The sequence below is a fragment of the Sitodiplosis mosellana genome, unplaced genomic scaffold (genome assembly GCF_009176505.1).
Source record: "Sitodiplosis mosellana isolate CC-2019 unplaced genomic scaffold, AAFC_SMos_1.0 Smas_scaffold_21, whole genome shotgun sequence".
Lineage (NCBI taxonomy): Eukaryota > Metazoa > Arthropoda > Insecta > Diptera > Cecidomyiidae > Sitodiplosis > Sitodiplosis mosellana.
In genome coordinates, this window is record NW_022595263.1 from 1,122,362 (window position 1) to 1,137,085 (window position 14,724).

The 14,724-nt window shown below is 35.4% G+C and overlaps 1 long non-coding RNA gene across 1 annotated transcript in view; it reads right to left on the minus strand.

Annotated features, from left to right (window-relative positions):
* LOC129568600 (uncharacterized) overlaps window positions 1-14,208 on the minus strand; it is a 55,916-nt gene extending 41,708 nt beyond the window's left edge. Inside the window, exon 1 of the long non-coding RNA XR_008687969.1 lies at window positions 14,090-14,208. This is a non-coding gene — a long non-coding RNA (uncharacterized LOC129568600). The remainder of the gene's footprint in view (window positions 1-14,089) is intronic.
* Between the last annotated feature and the right edge of the window lie 516 nt (window positions 14,209-14,724).

The following is a 14,724-nucleotide window of genomic DNA, read 5'->3' on the forward strand; positions in this document are numbered from 1 at the left end:
CGGTGATGAAACATGAAACAATTCACCATTTTTTTTATTGTACACTTCGCACCAAATTTGTTTGCTCGGATGAATATGTATGCTGTTGAGAGAGGGAATCAGAGAGGGGTAAAAAGACCTGCTCATTCTCGTCATTTACTAAATGCCATACAATAGCCGGTCGCAATTTGACCATTTTGTCGAACGAGTGCTTGGTTATTTGGAAAGAAATGAATACATTATGTTAAAATTCATGGATTATGCAAATATCAAGTTTACTGAAATAACAAACAACTGCAATTAAATGTCAGGCAGCAAAGTACATGCAACGGCGACTATCACATACTTTATATATGTATGCATATTCAACATCGTGTATGTTTTTCAAATAGATTCCAGGAAGAATCAACGCAAGCGAGAGCAGCAAGAATCGCATTTCAAATGATTATTATGCACGAAAAATGCATCAGTGAAATCAATGATAACAAGAAATTACGTGGAAGTAATTTAACCAATGAGAAAATGCACAAAAAAACCAAAACTGATCGCTTTTAAAATGAGTGAAAAGTTGCTTGGAAATTTATGCATTCCTAATGCAAATGTCATGTTTAAGAATCGCAGCAAACAAATGCGCAATGATGCCAGTCGATTTTGAATGCAGAAAATAGTACTTGTTTATGCAAATCAGACTAAGTTTTTCAATGCAAAAGGATTTTTTCGTTTGACTACAATCGTCAAGCGAGTATAAAATTATGGCGCGCCACAACTAAAAATTTGACAACCATTTTTATGTTTGCGCTTCAGCTGGCACAAAAACAATAGTAAACAATTTAAAGAATTAGTCAAAGAAGCGTCGTACAATCGCAGAGTGCAGACGCATCATAATCAGTATGCCATTTAACGACTTGAATACGTTAAGACAAACGAGTTTAATTTGCAAAAAATATTCGACCATTTTCTTTTGCTGTTCTTTGCTTGAATTGATTTGCATCTATTGTGGCGTATTTCATGAGCCGGACCGAAATGTATGTGATGTCGATTGACCAGTGACATTTGCATTACGAAAGTAATAAAAGAGAGATGCAACAAAATAATTTCATTAAAAAACTGTTCATGGTATTTTTTTTTTCCGTTAGTGTTTGGATCTCGTGCGCCTGAAACTGGTAGCGCTGGAAGTATGTTCAAATTAGCTAAAGTAATTCACAGCATTTGGAATTACCTTAATGTAACTTTTCATGGTTTGGCTTCGTCACGTAAGTTACGGTTCTTACTACATGGTTTGTCGTCAGTGCATAAATTCTCTACATCGTTTTTTTGCATAGAAAAAAAAGCAAACTAAAGTTCACTCCCTTTTTCTCCACTTGCGCATAGTTTCAGATAGAAATTCCGCTAGGTGAGCATATTCATGGTATTTTATTCACGAAAAATATTTCGGTATCCTTTTGCTTCGACGAAAAACATTTTAAATTCTTCAATGCTTGATATTTTATTCTCTGGGGATCATATCACGTTCAATTTTAGAACGCATCCTTCGTTTATCTTTTGAGCTGTGTTGCTCTCACAGGTCCCGCCATCCTCAACGGATGACGATGACAAGATCCAAATCCTCTTCGAGTAACAGTAAGAGGAATGACGACTTTGTCCATTCATGCATACAATTTGCTAGCGCAAAATTAGATGCTTACAACACATTTCCGTTTGATATTGTCTATTTTCTTCTTTTTCATAACATGAAATTACGATATGTAGACACGAGAGACACATACCATTTATTTATTTCAAAACATAGAGATGGAAGTCGGAACCTGCCGAAATGAAATTGGTGATATTTTCGCTTCGGTAAATTGAAGATAAAACGACTTGAGCCATATTTTCAGTTATGTGTATAATAAATACATATCAAATAAAATAATGAAGCCAAAGAAAACAAACAAATGGCATAGAGTGATGAGAGAGTGACAAGGGGAACGAGAACGAGAACGAGAACAAGAACGACAACGGAAAATGACTTTGCTCTTATTCGCAAGATGAACAATGGACGAAGTGTATTCGCTTTGTCATTTTGCAGTCCAACTTATTTTATCTCCATTTTTTCCTCCACTCCTCCTGCTCTTGGTTTTGTATATGTGTGCGCTTGTAGTAAAGGTATTTCTTTTGTTTTTTCTCCATCTCTTGTTGGTTGTTTTTCGCATTTCATGAGCTCGCCCTAGTCATAAGAACGAGGATCTTGAAAGTGAAATAAAATTTTGTCGCACTGATATGGTTTCCGCGAACACCGCGCGCTCTGAATAGAAATGGCTGAACAAAGGACTTTCAATGGCATCTTGTATGCATCATTTATATTTTACATGCTTTTCGTGACATGATTATTGTGTTGGCTTTTTGCCTTATTGCTCGACAACGGAGAGTTTCATATTTGTTTATTCAACTTTTGCTACATGATTTTATCTCATTTTTTTCCAAATTCATTATGAGAATTATGAGCGATGAATGACAGCGTCCGTTGATACCCTGCTTCTTGGAAAGCAAAATACGGACTGCGCCAGAACGAACGAAATTTTGCAGTTGAATCCAAGATGATTAATTAAATCATCGGTATCCTTTTCGAAAAGAAAAAAATAAACGAAAATGATATCTTCTCTGGAGGAAAACATGCATGTATCTTTTCATCCGCAGGCTTTCCGGAGAGAAAAAATACTAAGCCGGATTACTGGCATTTGCGTAATGAAGTAATACTATTTTCGCTGCGATGAGATAAACTTTCATTGGAACAGTCGGGAAAAAGTTAAACTTTTTTTTTATTACATTGTTGGAAAAACGTGCCTTTGGCACTGAATCCAATTTCATATAAGTTAAAAATTTATTAGACAAGAAAATAAGAATGATTTGTCGAGGCATAAGATGAAAGTAAAATACAGAGAAATATGCCACAAAAGCAGCAACAGCAACAGCAACAGCAGTCGATCAGAAAGAAAGCACAGGAAATTTACTTATTCCAAGCATGTTTTGGATTTCGTTTTATTTATAAATAGGAAATGAGAATTTTGAGATAAGACGTATTGGTTTTCAGTTTCACTGTGACTACAATATATATGGAAAATGAGCAAACGAGAACGAGCGACCTTTTGATGAGGCGATATTCCAAAGCAGCATGCTTCAATTTTCGGTTTATATATACGTTTAGCGTTTTCAGCCATGCTTTCGTTCCTCTTGCACGTCTTGCACCGAAGGCATCGCCCCAAAATTACATAAATGATAGATCATGGCATGTGCAAATGTTTGCTTTCCTCTTATGTTCATATAAAATTTATGGGAAACAAAAACCAACACCAAAATACGGAGAGCCACGGCATGATACTATCAAAGTCACACACGTAAGCAAAAAATAGAACAGACGCGCGCGAGCGCTCTCACCAACTAGTAAATGGCTAAAAGGAAACTTTGTATGGTCGGTCGGTTTTTTTTTAAATTTTATCTATTCATAGGTGGAATTTTCTTTTTGCTTACTGCACATCCATTCGAAAGTAATCCCCATCCAAATGGTTTCATTTTGTTTCGCCCGCAAACTGTGTGGTACAATGTATCAAGTTTCGATGCGATGGATTTTCTTTGTTGATCCAAACTCAACGATACAATGATTACGCATTATTGGGAGTACCTTTCATTGGATACCGAAATGTGGCGAAGAACCAAAAGAAATTCAATAGTGTTAATGAAACCAAAGAGATGATTGCGTAACGTTCATCCACTTATCGGGTGATGCAGAGTGTTTCTCATTAGAACATTTCATGGAAATTACAAAAGCTGTGCCGATCGATATTCATTCACTCTGTCACATCTTGTCGTCTATCCACTTCATTCTTTCTCGTTTAATTCTCTCTTGGCACTGGCATGCATTTTCCCGAACGCTATGTGAATATTGAAAAGTTTCAGCTTTGAAGATCCGTCCTAACGGTAACCAATAAAATTTAACATTACAAATGGATTGGTTCTAGATTTTTTTTTCCTCTTCTTTTCCCGTTCCGCCATCCATTTAAATCGTTCGACAGTTGTAAATTACCACGCAATGCTGCTCTATTTTTTCTTCTCTCGTTTGGTCCACGTTTCATGTTTTTTTCTTTCTTTGAGATTGATGTTCCGTTTGTTGTGTTGAACCGTGAGTTTAGATCATCAAATTTTAAATGCGTGCACTGCGATACATATTAAATGGTGTGTGTAAACTAAATTAGATTTCGTCCCAATACTCTTATCGCATTTTCACTTCGGCTATATGGACCATGGCGTCATTTTTTCTGCTGATTTCAACGACTCACGCTCTCGTTCAACCCATTTAAGGCGAAAAAGAATGAAGTAAAGAGTCGTTGCCTTCATGCCATTTACTTTCATCGTGCAGCGTTTAAAAATGGAGTTTGTTTTTTTTTCGGTAGAGCGGGTATCGATTGAATTCCAAATTTGACATGGCTCAATCAACGGATTTGGTCGAAAGTGCTCAGCTTAAATTATTACATGCTGGTCTGCAAAATATCCAAATGAAGAATTTCCACTTTAAAATAATTTTTCAATATTTCTCTTTCAATCCATTTTCTCACTCTCATGCAATCAGCCAGTAAGTTTCAGCCATATCGATCTCACACCCTGTCTGCCGCTTCGAAAGCGAAACATTGGCGCCAAATTAGTGTTGCGTTGGGAAAAAACGTCGAAATCAAATAAATATAATGCACTAATACAAGTTTAACTGACCGAAACAAATCATGTAGCGCAGTTGCGCGTGAAAGTGTATGAAACACAAATGGGGCGAAAATAAGTATAAGAGATCAGCCAGTGCCAACCGCACACAATATCACAGCGCAAAATAGATTCGCCACTCGCAATGCCATCGACTGTGAATTCAATAAGAAATATTTAAATATGAACTGCTTGCAATGGCACATTCAAATCAAAAGCCAATATTGTTCGGACATCGAATTGGTTTTCACTTTTTTTCTGTTATTCGTCGAACGAAGTTAAATAAACAATAATAAATGTTATCGCTGTTTGTACAATATGTTGAGGCGGTTACAAGTGTACAATTTGTCTGAATTCGCGTTAGAGTGTGCACTGTGTAGCTGATGTGTGTCAAATGAAGTCATTAATTTTTCTCCCATCATATTGAAATTTAGCCATTTTTCTGGGAAAAGCCATTGTGCCCTGATCACAAAACAATAATTGCTTCGATTCGGAGTGAATCCTCGATGCACCCTATTTGGACGATATATATACCAATACGGATCCATACTTTATGATTATGTTCATTTTAGTAAATTAAGCTAGGTTTTGCGATGATTGGCATTGTCGCTATCATAGAGCCTTTCTGGCGAAATAGTCGATAATAAGATGGGAATAAAACGGCAAATAAAAACGGAAATTGTATGCGCGCGGTGCACGGAGAACGAGATGTTTTCGCTGTCGCTCGGCAACACTCACACAAGAGCTCAGCAGATACATTGTATCGAATTCAATATTTTATGATTTTCATTGCGATACATTCTCATAATCCACTTACTTTCATCATCTAGCGTTCTCTATTCTTGCGCCGAAAAATCGTTTGTCTTTGTTTACAGTTTGGCCAAAAGGCAAAGTGGATTTTTGGCATGTGTGTGAATTGAAGACCGAGAAAGCGTGTATGACTGACTGAATCTATGATGATAACACATCTATATTTTTGCCAATTTTCTCAATCGGCGCACACACAAACACACTTCGTCGAAAGTAAAATGGTTGACATTGTATCCCTAATGCTCTTATATTCTTTTTTTTCTTGTTTCGTTTACTCTCAGTGTGTTTTTATATTTTGATATGTAAACATGCACAAACACTATGCGCGCCATTTCAATTTGTACGTATTGATTATGTCTTAATAAAAACCAACCGAGATCATATACCAAGAGAGAGCGAGCGCATTGCATACATTTATTTTATGATGATTAACTACTCAGCATTACTACACCCTCGATTTTGGTTTTTGCGTGCACTTCGCTCTCACACAAACACACATACAAATTGCGCGCACATTCGTCATTCCGCCTCGCACTTGGTCTATTATTAGACAGCCAATGATTAAATTTAAATCACGTATCGGTTGGTAAAGATACGTGAAATTGGAAAAACGTCGAAGATGAATTGGAGGGAACGTTTAGCAGCCGCACACAAATTACCATATGATTTGTTTAAAGAACCAAGTGCGATAGACTCAACGCAGGAAAACGTCGTCTCTATCATTTAAATTAAACACCAGACTTGAAGAAACAAAAAGTTATTACGCAGTTTTGAAGGAAACGGATGAAACTTTTTTTACACAAGAACTAAAAATACCGACGGTGAATGACACAATTATGGTGAATAGGCATCAAGCAAATTGATTTATGATTGAGAAACAAGAAACAGCGACTCAACGCAGACGGTCAAATTAGATGTCATTTAAATATTAGCGATATTTCTTTAAAATGAATGATTTAGAACTGAGCTCCACTGTGGCTTGCTACGCTCTACATCGATCTAGATATTTTGACTCAGTAAATCACCAGTTGGACTACGAACACCAACACAACCATTCCAAACGAATAACCAGCCCAATAAATGAAGAATGCTTTTTCAAACCTTTTTTGCTTATTTTCTCATTCTTTTGTCTTTCTTCGTTTGGGTTTTGTCTTGCATCATATGAACTACATAATTGCATCAAATGAATGTACCAGAAATGCCTTTCTTTTTCTTCTTCTTCTTGTCTTTTTTACTCTTTTTTTGTCTGTTTGATGATAATTTTTCAAGGATAAATCGAAATGGAGAACCGAACAACACACAACATTTTACAGCTTACGCAGTTACCATAAAATAATTATACTGCCATAAATAATGTTATGTGCACACGATGAATTTATGATGTATGAGCCAAAAGAAAACGGCCAAAAATGAAACGAGTTTTCTTTTACCCATTTATAAATGTGTGTTTGTTCTCTCTCTCTCTATCTCTCTTTCTGAGCATTTTTGACCTATTGTTTGTTCTTTTGGTTTGTTTTTGCAATGTACTTTTACACATAGACTCCTCTGAAAGAGATACGCGATGCGATTCAGCTGATTTCTTTGAGTTTGCAATCTTCACGGTGCAGTCGTTGCATAAGAATTGCGAATTGATTGTAATGAAACATTCCGTTATTTGAAATTGCCAATTGTACGGTTTATGCGGCTGTTACTTTTTACAGTTCACCTAAATTCTCTTCCCTCACTAATTGCCTGAGCCCTTTTTTCTGTTTGTTTCCACAAGTTCTTTATGGTTTTTCTCTTTTGTTCCGTTGCACAAATGAGATGTTCAACTCTTCTTCGAATCGATGTTCAGAAAGCCCAGTAGGAGCCAAGCAGAGCGAAAAAAAATCAAGTTCATTTTTGTGATGATCATAAATGCGAGCAAATATATATTTTCATGTCAGAGCAAACTGTTTGCTCGTCGACCTTAACGAGTTTCAAGCCGATTTTTCCTCGAACGCTTAAGCCCAAAGACGTGACCAATCGAACATTTTATTGATTAGAATGAAAAGGATATTTTCTGGCAACGGTTTCCGCACCAAGGCCGAATTGTGAGTATCTGAGCAACAAAAAATTGGATCGTTAAACGGATTCGGTCATCAGCTATGATGGAATTTCAGGTTTTAAATCATATCAAATGGAACTCATTTGTTGGATTATGCATATTTTTTGCTGTGGTGTCGTCAACCTACTTAAAATGGTGTTCATCGAAGTATTCAAGAAAGTGCTGTCTCAAAGCATCTGCTCTGATCGAAAATCATATAACGGCTTCAATCTGATTCGCCAGAAAAGTTTGTCTTTTCTTTTGCTTTGATTTGTCGTTCGAAAAGAAACTCGATTCGAATACCGATTTAAACGATAAATACCCGTGTGAACGAATGAACAATCTAACGATTGAATGTTTCGCTTGTGAATCGTGTTTATAACTCCGAACTCGATTCGATGGTCAGTACAAGAAGGAACATCGCACATACTGGGACAAACAAAAGAAAATCGCTTTGAAATGACTTTGTGTTCGAATATAAGTGGAAATATTAAGCAAATCGAATGGAAAATCGATGCTTTTCTTATAGGATGTACGACAATGCCATCTAAAGGGATTATCAGTTGAGCTGCAACCAATTTGAAAGAGTTTTTTTCTTCGTTCGAGAAAACAAAATAGGAAAACTAAAACAAATTTAAATGCAAATGTATCGAAGGGAAAAACGACCAAATTTTGTTACAACAGACATTCAACAAAGTTCTATGCGAATTTTGAATTTTCTTTATATCCAGAGTTTTTGCATTTCGAACTTCCAATCAGAAAATGTCGACACAAGTGTGTGAATGCAAAAAGTGCTTCAAACGAACGAGATATTTACAAAGTTGAGCTCGCAAACAGTCGTTCATATCGTACATCTCATTCCCGGGGCCCGAAGAATCGTTGATACAATTTAGCTACTTCTCTGTATTTGAAACGGCCAAAGCTTTCAATGATAACTGAGTTCGTTGTAGTGGTAGTCGATCACAAATACATACAAAAAATATCCTACGTAACCACATTCCAATGTGATGGTAAGCGGAGAAGTTGAGTTTTATTTTCAGTTTGGCTGTATGCGAGACTGAAAACGATCCGTGCCAAGCAAGAAAGCTTGGGCTTAGCAGAGCCGGGTGACGGCGATTCGCATTCATGGCCAACAGATGGCGCGCATTCTCAAAGGAAATCTCTTGAATGAGAAACCACTGAAATCGATCGTGGAAAAAGTGTGTGCCAGAAAAATTATTTTTGAATTGAAGCTTGCTCTCTCCGCAGTCGAAAAAATATGTTCGAATTTTATTTAAAAAAATTTAATCAGATTTTAAAAATTTTCTCAGAAATGCGTTTTTTAACCGAAGTTTGGTCTCGAAATCGCTTTCCTTCTCTCGTTTGAACTTACATTATCGAAACACACATGAAATTATCGAAAATCTGTTCGAAGAACCATGAAATTGAAGATGCGGCGAGTGGCAGGTGAAGGTACACAATTATCGGTCTGAAAATCGAGGAAAACCAGTTTTTCATACGGTTCAATTATTGGATTTCTTTCGACTCAAAATCAACCCGAAATCAATGACTCAAAGCAGATTGAGGAATTTACTACTTTTTAATCATAACTGCAGTTATGAAACAACATGATGTTTCAGTTGGGATTAAAAAATTTAATTTTGAATGATAAGACAACCTTCAATGCAATCAAATTTTGTTTCATTAACATTTGATCCCCGAAGTTTTTTCGAGTTCAGTATCATTTCTATGCCGTATAGCAAGTTGATAATCGTGTGTTAGGTGTTCGGTTCGAAAGCAATGATGGGGAAACGTTATTGAAACAAATTGCGTTGTAATACCAAACTTGGTCTAGAATATTTATGTCAATTAAATAAAAAAATTATTCATTAAAAGTTATGGTTTCAGAAACTAACTTCTGCGGCTTAGCCAGGATGAAGAAAAATGTTTCTGCTTGGATGGAACACTTTTACGATGGAAATATGAAATTTTTGAATTAACCATGTTTTAGGAACAAATACCGATTTGGAATTTAAAAAAATTCAAATTGAATGCAAAAAAATAAAACGTATAACTCAATTCCAAACATTGCTTTTCAATTACGATAGAGTTGCTTCAGGACACATTCTCAATTTTGATAATAAAGTAAAATGGTCTTTTATTGCAACAAAGTCGAGTAGATTTCTTTGAATGATAGTATTCGCGAAGAGTTTGAAAAAAAAATTGGTAATAAAAACTGTTTTTCTTCTCTATCGGATAAAATCACAAAGTCTTCTGTTATTCTAATGCCAAAGATTTCCATCTTTCAATTGTAGTTGTCAACTTGTCAGAACTATGGTCGATATGTCTTCGGCGAGTAGACTTTTTGGTGCCACAAAAATAACTTTGTAACAAGAGGTTATTCCTTATTTGGTTGGCTCGGAAAAATTTTATATTCATTTTTTTATGTTGTAAATAATTTTTCTATGGAAAAATCAAAGAAGGAAGAAGGAAAAACGAGTCACGTTTATCCATTTCCTTGAAAACATTGAAATTAAAATTAAAACGAAAAAACAATCACTCAATGCATTCAGAATTAAAAACTCATTTGCATTTGAAAAACATAACTGAGCCAAATAAAAAAGAATGCCATGTAATATTTTATCGAAATTCTTGAAAAACCAAATTCCAAAAATCAAAAAATCAAACGGACTTAAGCGACGGGGCTCAGATAAACTAAATGACGAGAAACGAGCGAAACACAAAACTCGAAGTAAATAGACACACCACTGTGCCGTTGCCATCATTGCGTGCTATAGTTATCCGACGTTCACCTTCTATCCCTATATACCATACGCCATGTATCGTCGTACTAATATTGTTCGCCACACCCATTTCGTAATGGAAGCGTTCGCTCTGACATGAATGTATGAAGTATGTACTGTTCGACTGCTGTTGCTGCTTGTTATATGTATATAGCCGACGCAGGGCAGCGCCACTGCAGCCAATTTGAAATCGAGTATGATGCGAATGAAAATTTAAACACGTAAACAGGAAAAATATTCCTGAATTCCGGTTAAATAATCGACAGTTGAATATTATTTTTCGTATTAGATTGACAAGCTACTGAATATTGCGTTGTCACGAAAGCCGAAATGCATTTGTGTTGCATTTAATTTGAAAATATATTTAAATATAAATTTCAGGTTGCACATTCATTAAGAGCATTAGAAATATGTTGAAGCACATTTCATTATGAATTCTAGGAAAAGTTGTAATTGTCTTCCACAGCAAAAATACCAGAACACGTCTGATAATTTACATCTGGATGTGGTGACGGCACGAGTGTAAATAACAATTTGAAATGAAAGTCATACGGCAATTGCTGTCATCGTATAAAGTGTCAGGACGGCTGGAAGAGATAAGAATTACAATGTATTTATAATTCTCACTTCAATAAACATGAGACTTGTTTGTTTGATTTATAGCGTGCTTTGATTCTAGTCTTGTACACATACGACGGTCTCAATAGACTGGAAGTCATTGCTGATAAATAAATAGCACCACCACCGACGACAACGACGATGTCGAGAATATTCGGAGTACATATAGAAGAAAAAAAACGGTTTTTGTCGGCTCCCGTTTCAGTATTGTCTTCAATTCAAAAGAAAAGTTAAACATCCGAATATATTGACTCTTGCACTTATAAAAAACTATCATGCTTGAGATCAACTGCTGTGAAGAAATATTTGTTTAATGAAATTGGTTAAAACGGATTTTATGGCTGTGCTGCAACGAACCACTGCTGATAAAGAAAAACAACCGAAACAAGTTTTCGAAAACTATTTTGCTTTGTGCCCTGTGCACAATTCGATATGCTCCCATTTCACAAAAGAATGTATAACAAAAAAAAGGGTTTTCTCTTCTTTTTCTTTACTCTTTTATGATTTTATTGCGGTATTCTGCAGAAAATGCTGTCCTCTTGCCTGCGTAACAAAGCGTAATATGCCGACAGCCATAAATAAAAGGAAAGCAAATATTTCTTCTTCTTCTTAACAACGAATATGTGGTGCATTTAAAAGCATTTTGGTTTTTTTTTGCATTCGTTCATGTTCACTTCGTGTTTTTTTCTGCTAGTCTTGTATCACTTTAATCAGACAAAGGAAATGCTCGAGCTGTGTGTTTCAAACGTGCTGCTGCTGCTGCTTTGCACGCTAAACAATACGCTCAAGAATTTATTGTAGCTGTAAATTCTATTCAAAAGATATTCCTATGTAAATATTTTGGTTTACAAATTGGCTCATTCCAACGAAGTGTTCAAACATTCCAAAAATACGAAACAATTTTGAAAATCGCTTCGACGCTTGTCCTTGCATAATTTATAACTGTACTTTGTTAAGGCATCAGGCTGAATTGTCTTTCGCAGAAACAAACTGTGCTTTGGAAATGCCATTGTTCAAATGTTTTCGTAGCATAAATCCACATGAGATGGAGATGCTACGTCAAATTTGTTTGAGAAAAAAAATGGAATCGTTTGCATTGGAGTTCAAGTTGAAGCTACACGAAATGGACTTGAATCTTTCTTTTCTCAAACAACATCATCGCAGAATGGGTAACATTTTTGTATCTACAAGTACTAAATAGAATTAAATAAAAGATGCACTCAGCACAAAATATACAAAATATATTATTTAACATTTTTCAGTTGAACCCGTACCGAATCAATTCAATCGAAACTGGCATTTGGAAAAACCAAAACAAGAATACAAATCAAACGTAATGTTTGGCTTGTTTGAATGTAAACCACAATTTAATTTGTCTAATAAACTGTACTCACATTCTTATCGATTGTAATCGACACAGACGTTTAACAATAACTTTAATTGAATACTTTTTCTTCCACCACTTGAAAAGAGATAAAATACAATCAATTTCTTTGAATATGCAATGAGACTCAATTGATTGGATAGCAATATATGTTGGCCAATTAAAATGAGCGCTCAACATCACATTTAACACTAACTGTTAATTACACGCGTCAATCAGTTTCGCTGCGAAGAAAAAACGGATAGTACAAATGTCAAGGATTGACACAACGCGCACGAACGGATTTGATGAAATTTTCTTGAGCTACTGCGACGATCAACTAAAAGTCGAATATTATTTTTTCGAACCATTCAAAAAATATATATTTCTGATGAGAGAGAATCAAAAATCTCTGCGTGTCTGATTAAGATAATAAAAAAGTAATAACAGACGGTTCCGAATGAGCGTAGTGTGTAGTGAATTCCGCGCTAAAAAGCATCAACAAAACATAAGATCCAAATGAATGGCAAATGAAAAATGACAACACTTTGTGAGGAACACAACGAGAGACGGCCATAGGCAAATATAGCGTGATTATTGAAGCGCATTCACATTTGGTATGTGTGACTCCCACTTTGTTCTTCGAAAAAAAGATTCATTCGATCGCCATATACATATGCATGAAAATTAATTCGACGGCACTCGAATAAATAATAAATTAATAGGCATATTAGTAATCATTTTCCAATAAACTTTGCTACAATGTTGCGGCTAATGTATTCTAAAGTTCCACCACTATTGGATCTGTCAATACAATTTGTTTCATTTTTTTTAAAAATAATATATGTTTTCGAGTATTAAATTGAATTTAGAACGCAATTCCATCGAAGAGACAATGAACTCTATTCGCTTTGAATGAGGCTAGAAACGTCTCTTGTCGTTCCCGCTTATTTATTTTATTCAAGTTCCTAAGCCAATCCACATGGAGATAAGCACCGGATTTATAGATGATTGAGGAGCACATTTCAGGTTAAAAACCAAAATGTCATTGAACGCGAACGGACAAAAATGTGGTGAATCAACGAAAATAATTCCAATCGGAAACATCAAGCCTCAATAAATTGAATTAGTTTAAATGAACAAACAAAAGTCACATTTCTTGTGAGATAACTCAAACATTTGGAATTTGTTAGCTAGCTGGTTGAGCAATATTTGTTTTATTCAAATGAAATTCATCGCGATTCAATTCGAAATTGGAATTTGAACTAGAGTTTATGCTACACAAATTCAATAAAGCATGGCGGGCACATATTGCGACGCTCATTCAATTCGATTTACTTATAATGGTCGCGACGATTTCCGTCTTATCTCAATCTCAGCTTGAATCCACTTTGGTTAAACGTGAAACAAAGATAATTAAGGAAAAAACCTAATGAAATTCGTTCAAGAATTGGTATTTTGTGGGCGTGGTAAAGCCCAAACTGGATTTCGATAAAATCGCCTTCATGCATGAATTGATCTACAAAAATCATCGATATCTACCAGAAACAATCAAGCGAATAACGAAACAAGAAAAAAAAACAAAAAAATGAATTCGGAATAAAACTTACTTTGATTGAATGGAAAAATTATCACGAAACAGAAAAAAAACACATACACAATTAAAATCTCACACGTCCAATTCAAAAAATGATGAATTTAATTTGGTGTATGTATAACCACCGACAAAAAAATCAATAGAAATACCTTTTTGTTTGCTATTAACACTGAGTCAATGTTCTGTTCATAATGTTCAACAGTGTCACGAAAGTGTGTTTGGATGATTACGTGAGCTGCAGTTGTTCAGTTTTCAAATAGGAAACGGCGTTAGAATCTCAACCAATGAAATGTCAAAACAGAAGCTTAACATTACACAAAATGCAAGCAATACAAACAACAATTTCCGCTAAACATCGTCTTCACACAGAATTTCTTTCACACTGTTTATCACTTTTGATTTATCACTGTGTCAATTTTAATGATTTTGATTAAATATTTAAATTACGGCACGAGAGCAAATTAATTAAACGCCTTGAGAGACTGGAGCGAAGCGCCAAAGTAAATATTTGGTTGTGTGTAGTGAAAAGCGTGACGTTGGCTACACGGTGCCGATATAATAATTGGCATGTCGACCACATCAAAATGCAATTGCAGGAAAAAAATTGAGATGCTATCAGAGCGAAAAGACTTCTGATAGAAAACTGTCGAAAAATTGTTTATTGTACTACTGCACTCTGAATCTCTTGATATTTATTTGACTTTTTGTTGGTGTGTTGCTGTTTGTTGTTGTTGGCCGTTTTCCTATTTCTTCTTCTTCTTTTTCGGTGCTTTTCGGTCGTCTC